Source organism: Chrysemys picta, chromosome 2 (genome assembly GCF_011386835.1).
Source record: "Chrysemys picta bellii isolate R12L10 chromosome 2, ASM1138683v2, whole genome shotgun sequence".
Taxonomy (NCBI): Eukaryota; Metazoa; Chordata; order Testudines; family Emydidae; genus Chrysemys; species Chrysemys picta.
The window spans coordinates 4,151,122-4,164,974 of NC_088792.1; the positions used below are offsets into that span (position 1 = coordinate 4,151,122).

The 13,853-nt window shown below is 48.1% G+C and overlaps 1 protein-coding gene across 25 annotated transcripts in view; it reads left to right on the top strand.

Annotated features, from left to right (window-relative positions):
• Window positions 1-12,773: 12,773 nt before the first annotated feature.
• The window catches only part of MAP4 (microtubule associated protein 4), a 251,893-nt gene continuing 250,813 nt past the window's right edge, over window positions 12,774-13,853 (top strand). For 16 of the 25 annotated variants that reach the window (XM_005295087.5, XM_005295091.5, XM_008173099.4 and 13 more), the window contains exon 1: window positions 12,774-12,943. The gene's annotated coding sequence lies outside the window, so the exon portion shown is untranslated. The remainder of the gene's footprint in view (window positions 12,944-13,853) is intronic. The other 9 variants (XM_065586671.1, XM_065586670.1, XM_065586676.1 and 6 more) reach the window with 3 other exon arrangements.

A 13,853-nucleotide genomic window follows, 5' to 3' on the forward strand; every position in this document is an offset into this window, starting at 1 on the left:
TTATTACATGTGGGGGTCGTGAGCTGTCAGCCTCCACCCCAAACCCCGCTTCACCTCCAGCATTTATAATAGTGTTAAATATAAAAAGGTGTTTTTAATTTATAAGGGGGGGTCACACTCAGAGGCTTGCTGTGTGAAAGGGTTCACCAGTACAAAAGTTGGAGAACCACTGGTCTAAATAGACAAGACAAACAAAATAGGGAGAGTAAGGCAAGGTTATTATCCTCATTTTACAGATTGGGAACTGGGACACAGACAGATGGAGTGATTTGGCCATGGTGACACCAGGAGTCAGGATTTGAACCCAAATCTCCTGAGTCTGGTGCTCTTAAGTAGTATTGTTCTGTGCTGTGAATTAGAAGTTGCTTTGTACTCTAAAGGCAACTAGAGTTCATTGAAAACAATTCCCATAGGCCCTGTCTGCACAAGGACATTCACTGTGTCATGAAAGCTGATCTTGAAAATGGAATAGGTTGGATGGTGAGGCTAGCCTGGGTGGATTGGACCCAATTATATGTATCTCGTAACTATTGCTTGCCTTCAGTAGGAATTTTGGCTGAGCCTAGATGGCAGAATTCAGGCCATGAAGTCTTCAGTAGAAGTGAAAATCATTGTCAGAGCCTCATTAAAGACACCACAGAAAAATTCAACTTTGGGTTTTGGTTTTGGCTCAGGCTCCAGCCCAAGCCCAAACATCTACACAGCAATTTTTAGCCCCACAGTCCAAGCCGCGCAAGCCTGAATCAGCTGATCTGGGCCAGCCCCAGCCATGCCATGGGGCTTTTATCCCTGTGTAGACACAATAAGTCTTCACTCTTGCAGCCCTGTTGCTAAGGCCTCAGTTCAGCCAGGTACTGAAGAATGTGTTTAAACCCAGCCCTGTTCAGCAAAGTATGTAACACATGCCTAAGGCTGAGTACAAGCCTATGTGTTTTGCTGAATAGGGGTTTTCTTTTGTTTTGTTTTGTTCCTGAATCCAGGCCTAAATGTCTTTTTACTCATCCTTGAGATCCAGAAGATACCAGTGTAGTTAGAAAGACTATTCTCCTTCACTGTGGGAGGCTCTTTCTTTCTTTCTTTCTTTCTTTCTTTCTTTCTTTCTTTCTTTCTTTCTTTCTTTCTTTCTTGATGATGTTGACAAAAATATGTGGCTTTCTAGACACCCACCCACTCATAAATAACTCAGTTGTTATTTCCAAACGAGGCTGGTTGTTGGCATCATTTCCCGCGGTCCCCTGTGTAATCATGCCATCTCTGTACAGTAGCTAGCCCTGTTCTGCTCCCAGTGCAGGCTGGGCCTAACTGGAATTGCATCTCTGAACCAGCTCATCAAGCGGGGAATTAGGCTGAGTCATTAGTATCAGGTTGCTGAAAGCATCTGTAGCAAAACATCACAATGAATCTAGAAAGAGACGCTGTTAAATTAAAAAGAACAAAACGCTTAACCTCTTCAGGGCTCAGCAGCATGAACAGGGACTCTGGTGTAGCGCTTGCAAAGCCCTAGAGCATATGCACACAAAACCGAGATCGATGCACAGAAGTATATTCTTCCTGCAAACCAACTGGGGGATTTCCTACATTCTGAGAGATGAGACTGTAAATGCTACAAACTACAGGGGCCAAGACTGTCAAAAGTGATTGTTACTGTTCATTTTTTATTAGTGATGTTGGGTGCTCCACTGGAAGCACCTTATAGGACCCTAATTTTCACAAAATGCTGAGCTCCTGCCCTCTGAAAATCAGGCCCCTTCAAGGCATCTCATGAACGGCACCCCAAAAATGGAGGCACCCAAAACAACTAGTCCCTTTTGAAAATCTTGGCCAGGAAATACTCCCTGTGAGATTCAGCTCCAGCCTTAAACCTGCCCCATATACCATATCCCCACCCACCTAGAAACAGACTGGAGACTACGCCCTTTTCCGCTGGAGTGCCACACCAGCTTTAACTTCCCATCATACTCCTACATACGGGTTTGCAATAATACTTTATACAATTAAAATAAAACAATAGTAAACATACTATACTATACTGTACCCTCTTGTAAAATATATATGGTATTGATATCAAAAGGATTAGCTGAAGATACGTTATATCTCTAGATTTATTTATTTAGGAAGTTTTAACAAGTTTACAAAGCATTGCCAGGTAAACAGAGGGAAGATGTGTCATTAAGAGTGATCTCATTTCTTCGTTTAGAGAATCTGCAGTAATATAATCATCAGATCTCTCTGTTTAACCAGGGAGTTCCCATAGTATATAGAGTGAGACTCTTTATATCACCCAGGCCATGTTGTCTCTGATGATTTTATTAAACTGAGAGAAACTACTGACTCTACTCATATTTATCAAGCCAGGCATGTCTATCAACCTGAATATTAATCAAAAAATTGGACATGTGTGTTGGGGTTTTTTGCAGGTGAATGTACTTTGTCTGAGTATTGAATAAGTGGTAACCAAATACTTAAGTATCTATTTGTCCTCTGTCTGGTTTGCTGGGTACGTAATTGATCCATTAGTTGTTCCATAATAACAACAGCCCAATATTTTTGGAACCCTGTGTGATATAGTGCACTCACCCCCCTCTGGACGGGAAAGGGTTAACTCCCTCAAACCTACTGGGCATGCTCCAAGTGTAGCTGTAGTATAAAAGGGAGCAGATCAGTTCAGTTTGGGTGGACAGCTGAGGTGGAAGGATGCTTGTTGCAGGTGCCAGCCTGGAAAGAGCCCAGGTGGAGACACAGACACAGACACAGACACTGGCAGAGGTCTGAGAACTCAGGGTTGTTGGGAGCCATCTGTGCTGAAGAGCCTGGAAACCCTGGAGGTCCCCAGTGCTTGATTACAAGGGACAAGATAGGAAGTAGCCCAGGGAGAGGTGGCAGCTGTATGCCTGGGAACAGTCACTGTGTTTTGGTCTGGGTCTCTGCTGACTCAGTGGCAGAGACCCTTCCCACTGATAGGGCCCTGGACTGGGACATGGTGGAGTAGGGAGGGCCAGGGTCCCCATACCCTGGCTGTCACCCATCCCTAGGTGGTGGCCCACTTGCCTGACTGGCTGCTGGGCCACTCAGCCCTGAGAAAGGGGGCAGCCATATTGACTCTGGCCATTAGGCCTTACAACCCTGGAGCTGGGGCCACACCACTGACTGATCATTAGACCTTACAGCCCTGAGGCCCAGGCCAGTTTGGTGGACTTATTAATGAGGTGCACTCACCCTGCACTAGATGGGGTACCCACACCCTGTCGTACTCCCTCTAGCTTTGGACAATTTGATTTTTCAAGTGAGAGGCTATCAGTAGTAGCCGAGCCACTACTAGTAGATGAGAGATCCGCTCTTCATTGAGTGTGACCATTTCTGCTAGGAGGTGCCAGGAGGATCACCAAAGGATCAATATCCAACCATTTGTATTCTCTTCAAATTCCCTGTTTCGCCAACATTTATCCCCATTCAATCTCTCGACGTTGTTACCTTGACGGGCGTGGGATACCACTGACCCAGTATCTTCAAGACATTTTCTTGTCTTGTGCTACAGACTGAGGTTGCTGATTCTCTTTGCCAGATCAAAGCCCATTTCTCTGGAGTAATTTGTCTATCCAAATCCTTTCCCCACTGTGTCACATATGGACAGGGGTGAAAGTAACTTAAAGGGCTTACTGGTATGCAAGGTGGTTGGGGTCCTGGGCAAGGTGTGTGTGTGTGGGCCCCCTGAAGGGACGGGGCCTTGGGTGGAAGGGGCGGGGCTGGGGCCAGACTCCCCCAGCCAGCCCTTCAGCACTGCCCAGCCTGCGGCTCCAGCAGCGATTTAAAGGGCCTGGGGCTCCGGCCGCTGCCAGAAGCCCCAGGCCCTTTTAAATTGCTGGCCCCCAGGGCATCTGTTTTATATGCCAAAGGGCTATTTCAATGATGTCTGTCATCAACATATTCAATTTTCCTCTTATACTAGTTATACTTTTTGACCTGAGGTTTTTATGAATCTCTTGTACTTATCTCCTATTCTTTTATTTTTTTCTGAGCTTTCTTTTTTCAAATGAGAGGCTCTGCTTATCAACTGACCCCTAAATACTGCCTTACCTGCCTCCCATAGAAGATCTCTCTTCAGCATTAATTTGAAAATATTTCTGTGATGGGATATACAAACCCCAAACTGGGCTGGAGGGGGTTCAAGAACAGGACTACCGGGGCCATGCAAAGCATGCTTCAACTGGAGACAGGGTTGAAAAGGGAGCAACCCAGCTCAGAAGAGGAGGTGAGGGGGAGGAGACAGACGTACCGGCAAGGCTCCTGACCAAAGTCTTCTTGGGGGACAGGACTATACACTGAGCCCAGCTGGGACTGATGGTTTTGGTGGCTGTTTTTGTCTTTTATATACTTTATGTGGGACAAGAAGCTGAGGGAGAAAAGTAACGGTAGGAAGTGACTCAGGGAGGGTAACTTAGAGGACCCCATGGGAGGCCAAATGCTGTTGACCCTGCTAGGGCCCTGGGTTACAGCCTGGTAGAGTGGGTGGGCCCAGGCTCCCCTACCATAGCTCCCACTACTGAAGGGGGCGGGGGTTGCTAACCACTAGGCCAGTGGTTCTCAACCAGAGGTATATGTACCCTTGGGGGTACACAGAGGTCTTTTAGGGAGTACATCAGCTCATCTAGATATTTGCCTAGTTTTACAACCAGCTATATAAAAAGCACTAGCAAAGTCAGTTAAAACGAAAACTTCATATAGACAAAATGAGAAAGTCAGCAATTTTTCAGTAAGAGTGTGGCTGTGACACTTTTGTATTTTTATCTCTGATTTTGTAAGCAAGTAGTTTTTAAGCGAGGTGAACGTTGGGGGTATATGCAAGACTAATCTGATTCCTGAAACGGGTACAGTAGTCTGGAAAGGTTGAGAACCATTGCACTAGGCCACCCAGCCCACCAAGGACTCTGTTACAATGGAACAATGTCCTCCTATATTGCTGCAACCCAATCTTTGTCTAGGAGAAGCAAAGAATTAATTTTCCAAAAAGGTGATATTTTGACTCCAGCTATCAAATAGTGCTTCCAATACATGATCTGATCAATAAAAGTGCCAATTTCTGCATATCTTACCTGCTTCAATAAGGATTTAGAGATTAACATGAAATCTATTGTAGTATTTAAATGTACAATCTCTTTCCTCTAGGTGCAGTTCTTTCCATCAATCTGAGGGTTGAGTTGTTGGTATATAGAAAAGTGACTGCGACACCTGTTTCCTTAACTATTTTTTTCTTTTTGTAATCAGATCTGTCCCAGTAAGGAACCAGTGTACAATAGAAATTTCCTCCTTGTATAATTCCCCCTCTCCAAAGCGTTTGCAATATTTTATTTGCCTTGATTTTTCTCCCCCACCCCCACTTGACTGGGATCATACACTGAGATCACTGCTGTTATTAACCAAGCAATTGTGCCCTTTAACAAGAGAAACTGTCCTTCCTTATCCTCAGACTTCCAAGTTATTGACTTTCTCCTCTTCTGCTTGAGTTTTGGACATGAGATCTTTTCTCCGTGTCTTAAACTCAGAGCTCAGCTCCCTTAGGTTCACCGTGGTGACCAGCTGCAGTATTGCCAACTCCATGTGCTTAAAAATGATGAGTTCCCCCTTCCCCCATCGTGATTTGCATAAAAATCACATGATTTTCTAAAATAAATACATTCCACACATGCACTAGCCCATGCCCCTGTCTTCCACCTCTTGCCTCAATGCCCACCTACCCTTCATTTATAAATTGGAGTCAGCCCCATTGCTGCCTACCCTCCGCTTACAATTCTGAGACTGTCCACTCTCCCCAGTTACCCTCCAAAAATATTGCCTGGGGTGACCAGCAGGGGTGAACTAAAATGGTTGCCCGAAGCCTGAACTCTGAGGGGATAGTGGCATAATCTGACTCCATCAACACCCTAATCCTACTCAACCCAACATGAAAGCAGAACATGGATAGACCTTCCAAAAAAACCCTCTGCACATTAAAAAAAAAAAAAAACTTTACTAAGAAGAGTGTTTCAGGTTTACAGCAGAGAGAGGCCTCTCTGGCTCCAAGGGAAGACATGGCAGCCAAAACAGGCAGGAATGAAGAAAATTAACTACAATGTTGCCAGTTTTACTGCAGTTCTGTTGATTTTTGGGGGGGGGTCTTTTTCCCTGCCCCATGAAAACATGATGAAAGGTCGTCAACTCAATGCCAAATCAACATGGGTTTATGGAAAACAGATCTTGTCAAGTTATTTTTTTAATGAGATTACAAGTGTGGCTAATAAAGGTAATAGTGTTGATGTAACATACTTACAGTAGTTTAAGTCATTTCACGTAGTACTACACAACATTCTGATTAAAAACTAAAATACAAAATGAATACGGCACACATTAAATGGATTGAAAACTAGCTAACTGATAAGTCTCAAAATGTAATTCTAAAACAGGGAAACATCAAGTGGGTATGTTTTAGTGGGGTCCTGCAGGAATTATTCTATTTAATATTTTTATCAGTTATCGGGAAGAGAACATAAAACGACTACTGATAAAGTTTGCAGATGACATTTTGGGGGAGTGGTACAGAATGAACTGGTGCAAGTGAGACAGAGTGGGCTGGTGCAAGCAAACAATATGCGCTTTAATAGGGCTAAATGTAAAGTCTTACACATAGGAACAAAGAGCGTAGGCCATGCTGACAGGCTTGGGGACTATCCTGAGAAGCAGTGATTCTGAAAAGGACTTTGAGGGTCATGATGGATAATCAGCAGAACATGAGTTCCCAATGTGATGTTGTGACTAGAAGGAATAACGTTTGCTGCACCGTGGCTACAACACCTGGGCGTCAATGTGGACGAGGTGTTGCATTACTGCGCTCTGATCAGCCTCCGGAAACGTCCCATAATCCCCTTAAGTCAAGTGGCCACTCTTGTCATTGTTTTGAATCACTGTAGGAAGGCGTATATGCCCTTTGAAAGCTCCGTTTCTGACAGCCAGCTGCTTATCTGCTCCGAGACAAAGCAACCATTAGTGTGGAATACTGTGTGAGAGACAGAGAGAGAGGCGGGGGAGAGGGGAAAGTCTGCTGCTGTCTGAACTTACAAGACAGCATGCTGACATGCTCTCAGCCCCCCAAAACCCCACGCTCTCCCCCCCCCACATACACACAACACACTCCCTGTCACACTCCCCCCATTTGAAAAGCACGTTGCAGTCACTTGCATGCTGGGATAGCTGCCCATAATGCACCACTCCCAATGCTGCTGCAAGTGCCACAAATGTGGCCACACCAGTGTGCTTGAAGCTGTCAGTGTGGACAGACTGCAGCGCTTTCTCTACTGCGCTCTACGAAGGCTGGTTTAACTCAAAGTGCTCTACATCTGCAAGCGTAGTCATGCCCCCAGTTTCTTCTTCTCAGAGCTTTTTACTCCCTTCTGCACAGAGCTCAAACTGATGGATGAGTTCACGAGCAGGTCTCCCCTTTGGAGACAGGGGGAGGAAAGCAATTAACAAAGTCTTTGTTCTTTGATATTGCACACTGGCTCATTTGGTTTCAATGGGCCTTCCTGGTGGGCAGGACCTGCCACCTTCTGTAGGAAGTCAGCATTTCACATTAGTTAATGCTTCTTTCCTGTTTGGTGAGTTACACAGTTACAGAGGTTTACAATGCAAACATGCCATATAACCTTATTCAGGGCCGGCTCCAGGCACCAGCACAGCACGCTGGTGCTTGGGGCAGCCCACGGAAGGGGGCGGCATGTCCGGGTCTTCGGCGGCAATTCGGCGGCGGGTCCCTCAGTCCCTCTCGGGTAGAGCAGCCGCTGAAGTGCCACTGATCGTGGCTTTTTTTTTTTTCCTCTTCGCCGCTTGGGGTGGCAAAAAAGCTGGAGCCGGCCCTGACCTTATTACATGGGGTACAGATGTTATAAGTGAGATTAATACATGCTGCATCCCATAAGCATGTCATAAAGTCTAAACACATTCTTATAAACTTAACATCTATTTTAACCATACTAACACACAGGCAGCCAGACTGGATTCCAGGTACGTATTGGTCAGCATTCATTAGTTGAGGCATAGGGGCCTTGGCATGAGCTGGCACTTGGTCTGCCAATATCATACCCACCAGTAGGAATTTAGATCCCTAAGGGTTAATCCCAACTCAGCTGCCACCTTTCAGGATCTCAGTGGTGCCTAACCTGACACCCTTTACCATCTTTTCTCCCTCCATCACTCCTCCCCTTCTCTTCCTGTCTCTGGAATACCCACTCCATCTCTAAAAAGAGCTCAGCCATCTATGACCTCTTCATATCTCCCTCCAGCTCCCGTCTCTCTGACCCCTGGGTTCCTTTGTCTGACACTGCCTCTGCAGCTTCCCTCTCTTATGGAGGCCTCTCCTTCTCTCACACCCACTGCCCTGTATCATGCTGTAATGGGGATGCTGCTGGGTTTCTCTTCTCACATTTCCTTCCACATTTGTACATCGCCTAGCACAATGGGGTCTTGGTCCATGACTAGGGTTCCTATATGCTACGATAATACAAATAATGAATAATAATGTTAAAAAATAAATCTCATGCTTCAGGGCTTAAGACAATCAAAATATCAGAGATCACGAGGAGGCCTAACGTGGGGTAGCTGGTTATCCCGTATCTGCCTACGGCAGGGTTCTTTCCCCTTCCACTGAAGCATCTGGTACGGGCCATTGTCAGAGACGGGATGCTGGACTAAATGGCCTGGGGTCTGACTTATTATGGCAATTCCTATGTTCCAGTGTAAAACCTGTTTTAAGTGAGATCAGAATCAGGTACATGGGAGGGACAAGCTCCCTCTTCCTGGGTACCAAGCACTGTGCCTTGCTATCTTCACATGCACTTCTTCCAGCTCATCATACCTGGGAAAGAAGAGAAACCCAAAGCTGAAACAAACTTAATCCCCGATTCTGCTGGTGCAGGGCTCAGCTTGCAAGAAGCTCCTTGCAGAAGGAGGGCCTAAGGGAGCTCCCCCAAGAATACTTTTCTTCCTCCTCTCTCTCAACACACAGCCAGTTGTCATTTCTAGTTATGTTCTCTGTCTAATTTAGGCTGGAAGCTCCTCGGAGTAGAGATGTCACTCTGTCATTTGTCTTCCGCGTGCCCTGCACACCAATCATGCTATAGAAATAGCAAATCATAACAAAAGTGATTAGCAATCATTTGTGAGACGTACATTTAACACTGTCCAGGAGAAGCAGATAATGGTGTTTTCAAAGGATGGTTATGTAGAGCTGAAAACATGATGGGAAATCCCCCTTCCCTCCCATTTGGTAGTTTGAGGAAAATAATTTTATTGAAAGGCAAATCCCTTAATCTCCAGATATAAATCAACAGAATGGCAGAATTGCTAAGGACAGAGAATATCATATAGGCATGTACTGTATGTCTTTTTCCTTATTTAATCAAACATGGGCCCTCCAGCTGTTACCGTATTTATGAAAAGGTAACTCAAGGCTACACATAAACTCCCCAGCACAGACTGCATCATAACAAACAGACCTAGTTTAAAGGCAGGGCTCATGGGACTTGACTGTAGAGGGACCCGGTGGGCCTGATCCTTGATTCCCATTGACTCAAATTAAAGTTGAGGGTGTTAAACACTGGGCAGGATTGGACTCTTAGTTTTTAAACAACTTCAGAGCTCACAAGTGACTTGTATGTTAACGGTTGGATCCACACTTTGAATTGGAAGACAGTTGACTTGTTAGAGGCCGTTCCACACCCACTCACTGAATCGATGGGTTCCTGCTGTAGAAAGGTCCTGCCTGTTAGAGAGATGTGCTATGTGAACAGCTGCTCTTGTGCTTTCCAGGAATTCCATCAAATGACCCAGGTGACGGTGAGTGATCCAAGACTGCATACTTCCTGGCTCAAAGAGGACGTGTTGAATCTGTTGGGCCCTGGAAAGACAGCACCATGCGACTATCAAGATGGGAAGAAAAGTAAGGGAACCATCTAAAGAGACTAAACAAAGGGAAGTGAAGTAATAGTTCTGGATTCTTGCACAGGGGAGTCACATAGGAAACAAAAGATAGGAAATGTTTTTAGCATTTCCCCCTACAAAGCAAGACGCAGAGCCCTCTTCTTAAGCTAAAGCATCAGGGAGCTTTGATTTAAAGTAGGGCCCTCCAGAAATGACACTAAATATAAATAGAGAGAAAAGGAAAAAGGGCCACTAATGTTTTGGGGAGGATGGATGTGCCAGACTAGGGTTGTCACTGCAATGGCCTGAGTATATCTCCTCCCAGTGTACAACCTTGAACAGCCACCAAAGAGAATCCCTGCTAGGTTTTACCGGCTCATGCTGGGTCAGGCCTTTGTGAGTTTAGGGAGTGCTGCATGCACAACTGGATTCATACTGTGCAGATGAGAACAATACAGCTCATAGTTATATATTTTCCTACTGAATCTCAGTGTCCTTTAACCAGGAATAAACCTATTATCGTCTCTAGACGTATGCTGAGGAATGGAGCCCTCTGCTCAATCCTGCTCCTTTTACAGTCAATAATAAAACTCCAACGGGCTTAAATGGGAGCAAGATAGGACCCAATGGAATTAGGAAGCCCAGCTCTGAGTTTACAGAGGAGCATTGTACACAATGGGGTTAGGAAGCCCAGGTCAGAGTGTATATGTAGACATGGCACACACTGAGAATAGGAAGTTCTAAAGAGGGAATAAACAGACTAAGAGAGGACCAGTCTGCAGGTGGCTGTCATTACCTCACACTACATTTTCATGAAAAGAAAGTGATTGGAAATCTATATCCTGGGTTTGGACAGTGGGGCTACATATCAAAGAAACAGGTGTAATTCATATCAGGGGGAGCCAAAGTACAGCCCTGGAGCTAAAGGCAGCCTACCACATTCTACAAAGAGGGCCTTCAGCTGCCTTCACTTTTAATGTGGAAAGGTGGATCTTGGAAATTAGCAGTTCCAGCATGCAGTGCAGTATGGATGTTTACATTATGGTGGACTTTTGGATGCTGGGACATGTTGTCTCTATTGGTCACACTTACAATATTAAAGATGCGTAGTAACTGCCAGCCTTTTCTCTCAGGGATTATGGTGAGTTGCCAATGCCACCACTTGGTTGGGCAAAGTTTGGGCACTCCTGACTTAGTGCAGCACAAATGGCCTGATTCTTGTTTGGCAAGCAATGGGTTAAAAGGTTGGCCTTCAAGGATTCTTATTTTCCCCTTTTGTAAACTCCAGTTTGGAACTTGGCAAAACAAAATGAAGTGCCCCTGGAGCCAAATCCAGGGCTGGCTTGATGGTCAGAGACACTCATTCCCCAAACCCATGCCACTGTAACCCACTGTTCAGTCTCTGTTACATGTCACCCTTTAGTAGCTGATCCACAGTGGGTCAGAGTCTACACAGGAATTGCCACACCGGATTAGACCAAGGTCCTTCTGATCCAGTAAATCATCAGACAGGGGCCAATGCCAGATGCTTTAGAGGGGAAGGTGTAAGATCCCTACAATAGGCAGGACTGAAATACCTTCCCCCACACTTTAGGGCTCATCCTGTCTTTTAATAGTTAGAGATTGGCTTAAACCAGGGCTGGGGAACCTTTTTTTCTATCAGGGGCCACTGACCCACAGGAAAAATAAGTTGCGGGCCACACACAGCCCCGAGGGGGTGGTTGGGTGCAGAGGCTTGGGGCTTCCCTCCTCAGCACTGAAAGGCCAGGCAACGACTCATGATGACAGGCTGTCGTTAAGCCATCCTGATGGTAAGAGCCGACCCCCTCCCCTCCTCAAAATTGGAGCCAGCCATTTTAGTGAGACATGCCCCGTTCCCTGTCCTTTAATATCAGCCTGAGGATGAGGCCCGTCATCTATACTCCTTGAGAGATTAGCCATTCCCTTTTTCTACTGATGAAACCCCTGCTCACAATCTCCCCAAGCATCCTAGCCCCCATCTTCTCTCCCCTTCCACCCCCATATCCCTAAGCCCCTCAGATTTCTCCCTGCCCTCATGTTGCCACCTCTGATGTACAAAAAAAACAGGATATTAAGAATGAGCCTGAGCCTATAAAACCGGACAGCTGGAGTGTGTACTGAGCACCCTTACAGATTTCCTGTCACAGCTACCTCAAAAAGAGACAATGCTGGGAAAACCTAGGCAAGAGGTAGCCCTACCCTGCCCCTATATCCCCATGGCTCCTATTTTTGCTCCCCATGACATATTCCCAAACCTGGGACCCTTGTCTATACCAGAAAGTTTCATGGCTTTAACTAGCCTAGCCTGATGATGCTCCTTGTGTGGATGCTGTTATACCAGTATAAAAGTGCTTATACTGGTAGAGCTGATTTCAGTTTGGAAAGGGGAATAAGCTAGACCGCTATAAGGCGCCTTGACACCAGTGCAACTGCATCCACACTAGGGCTTATACCAGTGTAACTCTTATCAGTAAAAAAATCACTCCTCCTCCGCCCTAGCTATACCAGCCTCACTTCTGTATTGCAGCCCAGCCTCTCCAGCCAGATCCACCGCCCCCAGCCTCCTCCCCTCAGCCAACGCCCTCCAGACCCCTGAGACCCCTCCCCCTTGTCCGGGGCCTGGCTCTGTGGCCTTCCTAACGTGGCCCACTCCCCGCAGCCCACAGGCTGCACTTCACCCCAGCTTGCTGCCCTGTTGTCCCGGCGCCGCCTCAGCTCCTCCCGCGGCCGGCCCCACCCTCCGCCTCCCGCGCTCCCCAGCATTGGCCGAGCGCGAGCTGGCTGCGCAGGGATTGGCTGAGCGCAGAGGTCCCGCCCTTTGTGTCAGCAGGCTAGGTTACTCCGCGTGAGGTCGGCGGCGCCTAGTTGCGGGTGCCTGAGTACTACCCGTTCCCTCCCCCTCCCGGCCGGGCCCGCAGGGAGAGTGACACTCATCAGGCGGCTCCGTCCAAGCAGCTCACAACCGCCATCCCTCTCGGTAAGAGCCCCCGCGCGGCGCAGACAGCGCGAGCTGGGAGGGTCCCCGGGGCAGGGTGTGTGTGAGGGGGACCCCAGGGGCGGAGCGGAGGCGGCGGCCCGCCGTGCGGGGAAGGGCTCTTGGGGGCCCTGTGGGAGGGGGAGGGGAGAGCAGGGCCCTGGAGGAGCTGCTGGGACTCCGGGAGGGGGGGAGCTCTTGGGGCAGGAGTGAGGGTGGGGCAGGGCCCTGGGGAGGCGGGGGGCAGCGGTGAGGGTGGGGTCCTGGGAGTGAGGAGGGTGGGGCGGGGGTCCTGGGGGGGCAGCGGTGAGGGCGGGGTCCTGGGAGTGAGGAGGGGGGGCGGGGTCCTGGGGGGGGGCAGCGGTGAGGGCGGGGTCCTGGGAGTGAGGAGGGGGGGCGGGGTCCTGGGGGGGGCAGCGGTGAGGGTGGGGTCCTGGGAGTGAGGGGGGGAGCAGCGGTGAGGGCGGGGTCCTGGGAGTGAGGAGGGTGGGGCGGGGTCCTGGGGGGGGGCAGCGGTGAGGGCGGGGTCCTGGGAGTGAGGAGGGTGGGGCGGGGTCCTGGGGGGGGGGGGGGGGAAAGTAGCTGTGACCCTGGCAGAGGGACCCTGGGGGTGGGGTGCCCAGCAAGAGTTAGTTGCAGAATTTGGGTGGCTGTGAGGGTTATTTCTTCCACGATCCTCTGGGTGCAGGAAGGGAGACGTTCCCAGCTGAGTCTATGGAAGGGGTGAAGTGGTTACACCCCCCTGTCTCGGGATGGATATGACACCCCTCTTTCTTGCCCTGCCCAGGAGCCTGAGTCATTTCCTAGCTCCATCCCTTAGGGCTTAGGCAGCTTTCTCTCTGCTGGCAGTGGCTGTCATATCAATATCAGTAAGGGAGTTCTTGGGGGGCTACACTGACCTAACCAAACCCTT